A 13,654-nucleotide genomic window follows, 5' to 3' on the forward strand; every position below is an offset into this window, starting at 1 on the left:
GGTACATCTCACTGTAGTTTCGATTTGCATTTGTCTAATAATTAGCGATGCTGAACATCTTTTCACCTGCCTGTTGGCCCTCTGTATGTCTTCTTTGGAGAAATGTCTGATTAGGTGCTCTGGTCATTTCTTAATTGGATTCTTTATTTTTTTTCTTTTTTGTTATTCAGCTGTATGAGCTGTTTGCATAATTTGGATGTTATTAAACCATATTGGTTGCATTGTTTACAAATATTTTTTCCAAGTTCATAGGTTGTCTTTTTGTTTTGTTTATGGTTTTCTTTGCTATGCAAAAGCTTTTAAGTTTTATTAGATTTCATTTGTTTATTTTGCTTTTATTTCTATCGCCTTGGGAGACTGATCTAAGAAAACACTGCTACAATTTATATCAGAGAATGTTTTGCCAATATTCTCTTCTAGGAGTTTTATGATGTCATGTCTTAGATTTAAGTCCTTAAGCCATTTTGAGTTTATTTTTGTATATGGTGTGTGGGAGTGTTCTAAATTCACTGATTTACATGAGGCTGTCCAGGTTCCCCATCACCACTTGCTGAAGAGACTGTCTTTTCTCCGTTGTATATTCTTGCCTCCTTTGTTGAAGAGTAATTGACTGTAGGTGTGTAGGCTTCTTTCTGGGCTCTCTACTGTGTTAATCTGACCTATATGTCCATTTTTGTACCAATACCACATTGTTTTGATTACTGTAGCTTTGTAGTATTGTCTGAAGTCTGGGAGGTTTATGACTCCTGCTTCATTCTTTTTCCTCAGGATTGCTTTGGAAATCCTGGATCTTTTGTGGTTCCATATAAATTTTAAGATTATTTGTTCTAGTTCAGTGGAAAGTGTCATTGGTAATTTGATAGGAAATTTAATCTACGTTAAATCTGCAGGTTGCTTTGGGTAGCATGGCCATTTTAACAATATTAGTTCTTCCAATCCCAGTGCAAGAGATATCTTTCCACTTCTTTGAATCACCTTCAATTTCCATGTTTTCTAGTTCTCAGAACATAAGTCTTTCACCTCCTTTGTCAAGTTTATTCCTGAGTATTTTAATTTTTTATGCAATTTTAAAATGGATTTTTTAACTCTTTCTGATATTTCCTTGTTATTGTAAAGAAATGAAGCAGATATTTGTGTGTTAATCGTGTATCCTGCTATTCTGCTGAATTCATTTATTAGTTTCTAATAGTTTTTGTGTGGAGTATTTAGGGTTTTCTATATAGAGTATCAATATCATTTTCTATATAGAATATCACCTGACTATAGTGACAGTTTTATCACTTCCCTTCCAATGTGGATATCTTTTCTTTTTCTTGTTTGATTGCTGTGGCTAGGACTTCCAGTACAATGGTGAATAGATGTGGTCACCCATACACTTTTGAAAGCATTAGAGAAGTATTCAGGAACATCAAAAATTTTCTTCAATCTGTGGACTCTTTTTCAATCAGAAAAAGAATGCACAGTTATAATGGGACAAAACTCTCTAGGGATTCACCATGCACTCTGACCACTTATTCTTGGCCTTTCCCTCAGACTTCTTTTTCTACCATTACCTAATGGTAATGGTACCTTTCCTATTGATGAACCCAGTGCTCCATCCTTAATCTCAATTTCTTTTCTCTCTATACTCTCTCCCTGCTCAAGCTCATCTGGTTTTTCATGATCAAAATTCTAGTGATGACTCCTCTTTCCCTGGTCTGGATCACCTCTCTGAGCCTCAGGCCTGTATATCTTATTGCCTACTCCAGGGCTCCACCTGAATGCACCACACACATGTCACAAGTAAAACAGATTTAATGTTTAATTTAATTCAGATGTTAATGAAGCAAACCCTCTTGTAGTTGCCAAGGTGGCTAGTGAATTGTATCTTTCCTGACTATAATCCAGGAGGCGTTCTATCTCTAGATTAATCTCTGTCACTTGTAATATCCAATCAATCATTATGTCTTAATGATTAGATTCCTAAATATTCTTAGATTTATCTTTTTTTTATACCCACCATGATGATTTTAATCCAGACACTCAGAATTTCTTTCCTGGACTTTTGCAACGGTCTCTTTACCATTCTATTTACCTTCAGGGTTAACATTGTAATTCATCCTCCACACTGCTTCAAGAGTAGTCTTCTAAAGCACAACTTTGATTTTGTCACCATCTGCCTTTAAATTCTTGAATGGATCACTGGTTATAAGGTGGCATCCAAATGGGTTTTCTCCTTTTGCTTTGTCCCCTGTTTCTTTACAATTTGCATTTCTTCCTATAATTCTAATTATGTATAGATCTCTATTCTTTCTTATGTCTTCATTCCTGTGTGTGCACTAGTCTGTCTACCTGCAGTCCTCCCCTAGACACTTGAGAAATATTACTCATACATCAAGACTCTGTTATCTTTGTGTGGAGCAGTAACTGGGCCTGTTCCCTTTCTCCTCACCCTTTATGTAGTTCTACTATAATCTTACACTAGCGTAAGTTTACTTGTCTTTTACCCCACTGAACCAGGGGTATTTGGCCTCAGATGCTTCCTGGCACAGAACATCTGCTGAATAAATATCTCAAAATAATTAATATGATTGTTTGCCCAGTCCATTTGGGCAAGGTACCTTCTGTACCATGTTTAATGTATCTCATCACGCTTGAACAAAAATAAATCGGTCTCATTCCGCTTTATACATTCATCAAAGGAGCTTCTGAATAAGGACCCAGAGCAAAATTTTTTTCTCAGATACAATTACCAAAAACAGCTATGCACCTCCTAAAATTCATTTGTTTGTGAATTTACAAACAATTGTTTATAATACTGTGAATCTGGAAACCATTTGTATTTCCCTCTTTGCTCCATTACTAAGAGAAATTCGTAGCCAAACGTGTGGATCATTTCTAAAAATTATACAGAAAGTTATGAAAGGGTTTTTGTGTATAAATCTTGGCTCTTGTTTCATTTTCTAACATTACCTTCTCTTTTAACAGATGTTCTCATAATTTTATCTTTTCTATATTTATATGATTTTGTAACAGATACTAACTTTTAAAAGGTATAAAATTAATAAATAATATTGAGCTATTTCTCCCAAATCAAAATGCCCCATTTTTGATATTTAAGCCTCCTTATGCTAATTCTGCCAAGCAGAAGGTTGTCCTGGCGAATCCCACGTTTTAGATTGGGACCTCCAAGGGCTCACCTCAGGAGTTAGGGTGAGCAGAAATAGCCCAGCTCTCATAAGGACTGAAGCTCAGCTTGAATCATTTCAATCCCTGATTGGATTAAGGGGATCTGGTATTGCTTTTGTGCCGAGCTATTTGCCAGAAATGAATGTAAATCTCATTTGGAATGAAAATAACTATCTTAGGCATCAAAATACCTCTATAATTTTTTAAATACAACGACTGGCACTGAATTTAAAAGATCAGGCACATAGAAACAAACATAAGGTACATGATTGAAACCAAAGAAAACAATCGTCAATGTAACAGATTCACAGACCATCCAGATGGTGAAATTTCAGGCACAGACACAGAATGTTTAAAGTACAAACAATACCAGTGTTTGATGGGGTTTATATCATATGTAAGGGTAAAATGTATGGCAATAATAGCACACTGTATAGCAAGGGTATAAATCAAAGTATTATTTAGAAGGTTCTTACCTTATAGGGAAATATTGTAATATTCATTCAAAACAGAGTGTTGTAAATTAAAAATTCATATTGAAATAACTGGAAAAACTACTAAAAGTTAAAGAGCTGTAGGTAAAAATTCAAAGGAGGAGGAAAAATGGAACACTTAAACATTTGTTCATCAAAAAGAAGACAAGCTGGGAATAAAAGAATATCAAAGCAGCAGAAATAGAAAACAGTAAGCAAGACAATTTTGTTAAACCCAACCAAACTGGTAAACATATTAAAGGTAAATTGACTAGATAGATAGTCCAGTCAAAAAGCAGAGATAAATTAGGGCAGGGGCAAAGACATCCAGGAAATACTTTATGAATGGCAGAATTCTGGTTTCGTATGAAATAAATTCAATACTGTGGAGGGCAAAGTTTCAAGAATCAATAAACATTAAAAAGCTGATAGTCGTGGTGCTGTTTTAATACAGTCAAAGGGACAAGCATTGTAGATGTAGTATACTTCATAACTTCAGTTTTCAGTCTTTTAAAAAATGTGAATTTTCATTATGAATAGTGTTTATGTTTTGAAGTATTTCAAACTGCTTAGCATATATAAAGTAGGGAAGTTGTAAAATTTGTTCCAGTTATATTTTCCAACTTTTAATCAGGTGGCAGAAAGTTCACTTATGTATAGAAAACCACGCTTTCAGAAGCAGGTTCTGGGATCTGACTAAGGCCCAGAATGCTATAGGATAGACCGTAACCTAAGGGTTAAAAGCAGCACCATTGCCAGGCAGTCTGAGACCCCTGAGATGTAGCTCTCCCATCTGCAGGAGTCCCAAATCCACGAGGCTTACACCCCATGAAGAGGGTGGAGCCATAGCATGAGGGTAAGGACTTCAGGTAAGAAGTAACAGAAATTTGGCCTCTCAGTGGATCAGGGACTTTGCTGTCCTCTTAAGGAGGATAATGGAGATGTGAATGTCAATTCATTTACAATGGCATGTGTCATTATCAGTCTGAATTTTTTAAAAAGGGATCCATTAGTCATTGTTCTGCTTAGCTATCTGAGTTTCAGTGTAATGCAAAAACTAAGACTGGTATCTTTGGTCTTAGATATCTGAGCTCAGATACTGATTAAATATGTGTGACAAATTGTATTTCTCAAAGATAGCTATAATAGTAACTCCCATCCTATGTTTTGTAAATATTTCAACAAGAAGCAGAGTCTGATTCTCCAGTTCCTGAATCTGGGCAGGTCCTGTGACTGCTCTGACCAGTGGAGTGAGGTAGAAATGATGCTCTGTCAGTTTCAGTCATGTCCCTTAACTGGCTGAGCATCCCCGCCTCCTGTCTTTTGGAAGCCAGCTTCCATTTAAGGAATGCAAATACTCTGAGACCACCATGCTGTGAGAAACCTAAGCCATGTAGACAGGCCATGGAGGAAGAGAGACCATGTGGAGACCAGGTCAAGGAGACTAGGGTGCCAGACATGTATGAAGAAACCCTCTTGAAAGTGGCCCCTCCAGCACCAGCTGCCGTAGCTGATACCACATGAATCAAAGACAAAACATCCAGCCAGACTCTTCCTGAATTCCTGACCTCAAAAACATGAGCACAAAAATACCATTGTTTCAAGTACAAAGTTTAGAGACGGTTTGTTATGCAGCAAAAGGTTATCAAAACCATGTGTGATCTTGGGTGAGCTGTTTAACTCTTCTGAACTGCAACACTGTGGTCAAGTCAACATGAATTCTAACTTCACAGTCATCACCAACATTATCATCATCTTAGCTCTTGAAAGGTGGAAAACAATTTTTAGAGTACTGTTTGTAAATGTACCTTCATGGTTATAGTTGCTGGGGGTTAGAATTTTGTATTGAAATCCTTATTCTGTCAATTACCAGTCGTGACATCAGGCAAGTCACAGAATTTCTCTGACTCAATATACTTGCCTGATTTTACATAAGGATTTTAATAAGGAGACTATGGTGTCTACTTACTGGATTGTGACGAGGGTGTTTATTTATTTAGTGGTAGTGACAGTGAAAGTGAGATTGCCTCGCTGAACAGATTTTTAAGCACACAGAACATCATGGTCGACAGCAGGTACAGTGTGGTGCAGGAGAGCTCCAGAGCTCACTGGGAGCGGGGCACTACCAATCAAAGGGCAGAAAGCGAAGCATGATGGTAGTTTAAGGACATAATACATCTTATTAAATCATGTCTTGACATCTTAAACATTTCTAGCTTGGGAGTGCCTGTCCCTCCCTAGGCTTGCCAATGCTTAGAGATCGCAAAGGACTTAGTGAGGAGCATGCCTCTCATATGCAGACTCACCAGTCCGGAACCACACCTCTTCCATCTGGCCCATACTCTCCAGGGAGCTCCATACTCTCCTCTGCCTTGATTATACCAGGACCAGGTACCAGACAACGAAGGTCCTGTAGCTTAGAGCCTGCTGAGATCATTAAAGCTAGCAAATCCTGAACTGTTCATACTGCCCTGGTTTGCGTTTCCCGCAGCAGCCCCAGTAAAAGCACTGGCCTGAACCTACCACTCCTGCTTCTGCTTCCTGATCTCCAAACCTGCTTTCCTCCTGCGGCCCTGCTCTGTGAGCTGCGTCTCTGGTTTCCAGGGGAACTCTGGATGACGTTAAGCTTTTCTTTCTACGACATCGATCTCTCCATGTGGTCACTCAGTCATCTTTATAAATTAAGAGCCAGGAACAAAACGTGCATGTCAGATACTTAACACAGTACTTGATACGTTACCAACAGTTATTTCAATTAGAGATATAATTTGTGAAATAACTTCATAAAATTTCAAACACACTCGTTTGAAACTCACTTGTTTTCAAAATAATAGCTGAACTTATGTTGAAATCAGTTTTGCATTTTCCTATGATCAGTTTTCTTTAGATGCATTTCAGGTAGAATTGTAAATTGTGAATTGATATCTTGACCCCTAAAATACTGAGTATTCAAATGTCCTTTGTGCTCATATATTGCTGTATAGGTTTAAAATGGTCCCAATCAAATTACCTCAGTTTGACCTAACAATTCTCCAGTGATATGTCAGGGCAAAATTACTCACCAAATTTATAGATGACAAAACTAAGCCAAAAAGTCCTATAACTAGAGTGTGAGAGGACGAATTAGCATGTTCTCATTCTGCTTCTTCACCATTACTCATTAGAGGAATGAGAACTTTCTTCCCTCTTCTACCCACACGAATTCTACCTACTCTATGTCCACTTCAGATGTTATCTCATTACTGTATTCTCCTGTGATGGTCCCCAATTTAGAAGAGATCTTCCAAAGACAAATGAATATATATATATATTTCTGTGACATAGAATACAGGCTCGTGGTTGCCAGGGCGGAGATGGTGGGAAGGGATAAACTGGGAGTTTGAGATTTGCGGATACTGACTGGTATATATAAAATAGATAAACAAGTTTATACTGTAGAGCACAGGGAAATACACTCAAGATCTTGTAGTACCTCACGGTGAAAAAGAATAAGAAAATAAATATATATATATATTCATGTATGACTGAAGCATTGTGCTGTACACCAGAAATTGACACATTGTAAACTGACTATACCTCAATAAAAAAAAAAAAAAGAAGAGATTTTCCTTCTGAACTTATATACTTTGTTTGTTACGTATGCTTATACCCCTCACAGCGTTCAACATTGTATGGTAGATACACATCTGTGTTGATAAATGCTTGGGGGACATGCAGGAGTGAAAGAAACAAGACTCCTCTCCCTTTAAGGCTGTGAACTCTGAGGAGGTGAGAGCCACCGGAGCTTCTTTCCCTGCTTTTCGGTTAGCACCTAGCACGAGGTAAGTATCCACCGAATACATATACTGAAAGAGTAAATGAAGGAGTGATTGTGCAATGAATGGAGCACAGGATTTAAATTCTAAGCATAAAAATGTCAAAAGTAAGTTCCAAGGAAGAAGTGGTCCAGAAACGTGTGTATAAAATTCTGAGAGATCTCTCAGTATGAGTCAGTGGTCTGAGTTGATGAATAAAAGCCGGCCCTGGATGGGGTCAGCCAGCTAGAGTGTCAGTGAAGTTGCGGGGCATCTCTGGGAGCTGCCGGGGATGAAGACTGCTGGGATCAAAAAGTAAGCAAAGTGTTTGGAGGTGTAAACATGATACCTAACACAATGCGGGGGGTGGGGTGGGGGGCAGTATCCAGAACCAGGACCATGAAGAGGATTTAGTTCAGAGGTTAGAGTGATATTCAGAGGAGCAAACCCACTTTAACACGAACCCTCCCATAAACTGTTACAATCATGTTCTAACTATGTAATGTATGGCTTAGGGTGATGAGGACCCTAAATTCCTTTTTATTTTCAACCATGTCTTGCTCTAATTAGAATCTCAACTACTATTTGAATGAATGAATGAATGAATGAGTGAATGAATAAATAATGGAAAAAAACCTTGATTTGGGGACAACTATAATTGTTTAAAAAAAAAAGAAACTTTGCAGGATTAATCAGAGGATAGGGGCTATGAAACACTAACAGTACAAAAAAGAATTTATGAGCTACATGTCTGCGATGCCACCTGCAATAAAGTAACATCTATATAGATGACTTTTTAGAAGCAGAGAAAGAAATTAGCCTCCAGTGGAGAAACTGGATATGAGGTTCTATATGAAAATTTATGATGAATTTTAAATCTGTCTGAATTCAAGCAATAGTTGTACACATAGGGATTCAAACTAAGAAAATAGTTTCATGAAGGTGGATTCTAATGGTAGCATTTTTATAATTAAAGTAATTGAATAATCTAAATACTCAATAGATTTGTTACCTAAATTATAATATATGCAAAAAATTAAATGTGATGCAGTAAAATAATTATATTATGCAAGTATATTTAAGAGTTGGTCATTATTTATGTTTGAGTGATAAAATGGTTACAATATTATATTATATTATATATGTATTGTAGTCATGGTTATCTCTGATTCATAGATTCATGAATAGTGGTTTTTTGGTTCTTTTTTGAATCCACATTTTCTAATCCTTCTACAATGAACACATAGTACTTAAAGTTTAAAAGAACAATAGTTCAGATTGGGTTATGCTGCAGGATTCAAGATGAGATATGCTTTTTGTTTCTAGGATTCATAAAGTAAAGCAATATTAAAAATTAGCCTTTAAAGATGATGGAAAAACACAAACTAATTTGAGTTAAATATTTGATGATCCAAATGCAAGGCTCCCTAGCATTACATTGTTAGGACTTGAGTTAGAAATGAAATTTAATTTGATGACTGTTTTTCTTTAGCCATATATTTTTGATACTTGAAGGAAATATATCAGAAATAAATGCATGGTGTGGAGGGAAGTGATACAAAAGGAATATAGAATATTTAAATCCTTACAAGAAAGTAAACATATTTCTGTTCAAGGCTCAGGAATGCTATTAGGTACACTGTATACAGGCATTGGAATCAGCATTTTCTCAGTGTGCACTTGAGCTCGCTATTTTATAAACATTGCCTTATTTAATTCTTACAACAACTTTGCAGGTGGATATTTTCCTTTCTACTTCCTGGAGGAGGAGAATAAAGCCCAGAGAGATTACTTAACCTGGGAAAGGTCACATGGACTGTGAGTGGCAAAATCAACCAGCAGACCTGTATCTGTCTGATTCCAAGCCTTCTGAGCATTTGCTATGTCTCCACAGGTAACTGATTGTCTCCTTGGAACACTGTTACAATGGGTTTTACATTCTGGAACAAGAGATATGACTTTTAAATAAATAGCCCAAAACATCACTAATTAACTGTAAATTAGATATCAGTATATTGTATCATATAAAGCTCTGTTATTTATATGGAACCTACTGTTAATTTGAATATAATTGTATTTAAATTATATGACCCCAGGTCACATCTTTTCTTAATACATTCAAATTTATATTTTATTCCATTATACAAAGTCTTTATTTTTGCTCTATTCACAGGCTACACTAGCAAAGATGCAACATTAAAAATTAAGAACATAAGAAAGGCTGCAGAATTCAGATTTTATTTCTATGCTTCTGTCAAATTTAACTTTTTAACTTAAAACCTCAAGCTAAAACATGATATTCAGAAATAACCTTTTTTTTCTCCTGCATTTCCTCTGAAACAGCAAAAATGTTTGGTTTCGTTACAACATAAACTATATATCCTATTTTATATTTAGAAACTACAATGACATAGTCTTGTCAATGTCTTGTAAAATGTCATGTAAAATCACAATGTCGTCTATTCCCTGTTATATACATATAATTAAAATCACCTACAAAACATCTTGTAAACATCTTGATCAGTGGGAGATAAAGTCCAGTAAATATACTCAGGGTACATGTCCATGGTTGTAGGATTTGTAGAATCTGAACTTCAATCTCGGCAGGTAGGATTTTGTCTACAGCTACAGCAGCAACACAGGAGGGAGTATCTACTCACACCCAGGGTACAGTCAAAAAGAATCGGTGTTTCTTGTGTTTCCCACTGCATGATCAGGTGATCACCTACATCACTATCACCTGCACTATTGGCAAAGTGTATACTAAGGAATCATACCCCAGTCTGTCACCCATACAAGCCCCTGAGAGCTAAAGAATCCTGGCCTTGATTTATCTCTGTGTTTGTTTCAAAAGCACCTCTGGTATTTGACAGAGATGTTTTGCAGCTGCGCTTTAAGAGATATGCAGCGGCTAGCCACCCCCAGCCAGCTCCAACTTGACCACAGGAACACACCTGTGCAGATGAGACCTGGAGGTGTCCTAAGGTTACCTTTGCTTCATTACCATGATAAGATCTTCACCCAAGGTGGAGAGATTTGTACTCTGCTGAGTGCAACTCCTGCCTTGTGCAAAGCATGGAAGATGACTGCGCATGCCCCAGCTGCCCCCGCTGCTGCCCCTGGAAATCTCCACATTTTTCCTAGAGCCCTAATGACATGTCTACTACCTACCGCTTAAAATTCCATTACTCTCTTCCCTTCAGGGAGAAGATGCTTCTGGAGCACGGGCTCGCCCTTCTCCATTCCTTGATCAATGAATAAAGTTTCTGCTCTGCTATACTGAACCTGGTTTCATTTGATTGGCATTTGTGACTCAGAGCAAAGAACCCGTTGAGGGGTCACTGACCCACTGGGGATGGGTAATAGAACTGAATCTCTGAGGACCACAAAGCTAACACTTTCAAAAGCCAAAAATCATTGTTAGGTCTCTAACATGTAACAGCGCTGCTCTGAGAACCGCATTCTTTCCGAAGACGCCAAGCAGAAAGTTCTGTCCATGACTGCAACAAACTTCATGACCAGAACGCCCAAGAAACTTATATTTCAACGTTTTGGACTTTGAAGAAAGGATATCCAATATTGAAATTCACTTCTTGATTAGTTAACAAAAAACTCTTTCTTAGAACATAAAATATTTCTTATCTCAAAAAAGTAACCAAGAAAGGCCAAGATACAGCCAGTAACTCCCTATTCTACTGTTTCCTAAATCAACTCAATTGCTCTCCTAACATGTGCTAAGAGCTAGTGTTCCTTCTGACAAACCAAATGCCAAATTAGCATGCACACTGCACAGTGACACAGGGTGGAATAATGAGTTCCCGTTAACGCTTGCTTCTCAATTTCTGTATTTTTTTAATTCTCTCATAACCTGCGTTCATGGTCACCACTGTATATTCATGCTCTCTGATAAGCTGGTGCTTCTGGGTATTCAAACTCTGCAGTAAAGGCTGCTCATGCCAAGGCATCTGGACCTTCCATTGTGTTTGATGACATAGGGCTTGTCATTAAACTTTCCAAATAACTCCCCAGGGTAATTCCCTTCATGGTTCCGATGGCTTCTTGAGTGAGCAAGATCACTTCAAGTTTCTGTGGATGAGGTGTGTTCCAGAACCTCTCTGCAACTGACACCAAATTTCTGAGTGTGACATTAGTGAGACAAAGTTTCACTCTCTTTTCTACTAGATCAAGTGTCAGCCAAGTTCGGCCTGTAGGCCAAATCTGGCCAGTCACCCGGTTTTGGAAATTAAGTTTCATTGGGTCACAGTCACGATTTTTTTATTCACTGCATACTGTGAATGACAGCTTGTATGGGATAATGATAGAGCTGAGTAGTTGTGACAGCATAAAACGTTCATTATCTGGCCCTTTGATGTAAGTCAAAGTCCTGTTTCCTTAAATATGAGGTCTCACCACTTTCACAAGACTGGGCAATCCCCAGCTGATACTGAGAAGATTGTCAAGTGCCTGTTAAACTCGCCAAGACCATCAACATTCTGCTTTAAAACATTTACTTCCCCTACACAGGGTTCATGGACTTGAATATTTTCTCAGTGGTTTTGATGACTGCGTCCCATGGATGGCTGAACACTTCTCTGAGCTCCAAAGATTCATCTATGCAAGCCCAGAAGGCAGAGTGGTCAACCTGAAGCTCACGTTCTGGAGTCACCCACCCATTTATCACAGATCTGGGCGTGCCACTCCAAGAATCGAGCCCACTGCAGGGCCCATCACCCACCCAGCCTAAGGGAGTGAAGATGCTGCTGTGGAAGTTCATGTTACCTTCTTTCTTCCCATTTAAAATGTCCCTGCAGCAAATACAGCTATTCAAGTTGTCACTGTATTAGTCAGTTTTCATTAGGTTATACTGCAGTAACAAAAACTCCCAAATCTTAGTGCCTACCACAACAAAGATTAACTTCTTGCTTATGTTACAAAACAGCTAAGGATTGTCTCAGAGTCTGCCCCAAATGTCTTCTTTGTTTCAGAATTCAGGCTGAAGGAGCAGTGCTTTTCTTTTTTTTCCTTTGGTACATGGCATCCCAGGGACAGAGGGAAAGGAGAGAGATGTCAAAGCTATGGGATGGCTCTTAAAACTTCTGCTGAGACATTCCATATGTTTCTCCCATTCATATTCCACTGACCAACGCCAGTCGAGTGCTCAGGCATGGTATTGTTGGAATGGGGAAGGATATTCTTCCAGTAGAGGAGGCATACATTCCACGGCAATGGACAGGGAAGGCAGAGAAAATTTGGGAATAACACAGTTTACGATATATTCTTTGTTTAAAAGTGGAATGTCTCTGATTTCTTAAACTGTCATCTCATCAGGACCAGGAACTTAACTTGGGCTTTGACAACTCTAAATACATGAATCCAATCTGGATAAATGCTGTATTTCCCATCCTTTGATGAGCTAAACAGCTGTAGAGCCCTGTCTTGCCTGGTAGCCACACTGATCTTGAAACTACAACTAAAATGTTTTCTTGTCTCATTTTCAGTGCTACAAGTTCCTATTTAAAATTATAATCCTAAGTATAACATCATGTTTTGCTTCTGTTATTTTCAAAGATTTTTAATGAATTGGGAGAAATGGTACAAGTTATGATGATAAACTTAAAATCCTGTTTCCATATTCACATTCACCTACCCACCCCTGGAGGAAAAGAGAAGTTAAGTAGAACTCTTTGTGTCATTAATGACTTTTAAGGTAATGACTTTTGCACAAATCATTCTGGTAACTTGTTTCAGAATGGATTTAGAGCCAGTTTATTAGACGCAGGTAAAAAAATCAATGTCACATGGTATAGATATGGGCACATAACTTTATAGAACTACATTTTTTCTTTGTTCCATTTTTCCTTTTTTTTTTAATCTATTCACTCAGAAAGTATTTATTAGATAACTTCCTTGTGCCTGTCTCTGTGTAATCTCCGCTTCCTTGTTCTTTCAGGCTTCCTAAGACCTAACATGCTGGCCTGCACTGAGAGGCCCCAGAGAGAGGACCCCTGGGTAGCCTGGGCTGTGCTGCTGAAGGGAAGTCTGAGCAGGCTGACTGAGGCCAGGTCCTTTGACTGTTGCTTGCTTTTTATCTGCCTGCTGGTGCGGGTCACAGAAATCACCTGACATCTTTATCCTGCAGGGAAATCTTCTAAGCGCCCCAAATATGAAACTGGGATTGCAGACCCTATCAGCTGGGGGATCAGATGTACACTGCAAGGT

Source organism: Camelus dromedarius, chromosome 20 (assembly GCF_036321535.1).
Source record: "Camelus dromedarius isolate mCamDro1 chromosome 20, mCamDro1.pat, whole genome shotgun sequence".
NCBI lineage: Eukaryota > Metazoa > Chordata > Mammalia > Artiodactyla > Camelidae > Camelus > Camelus dromedarius.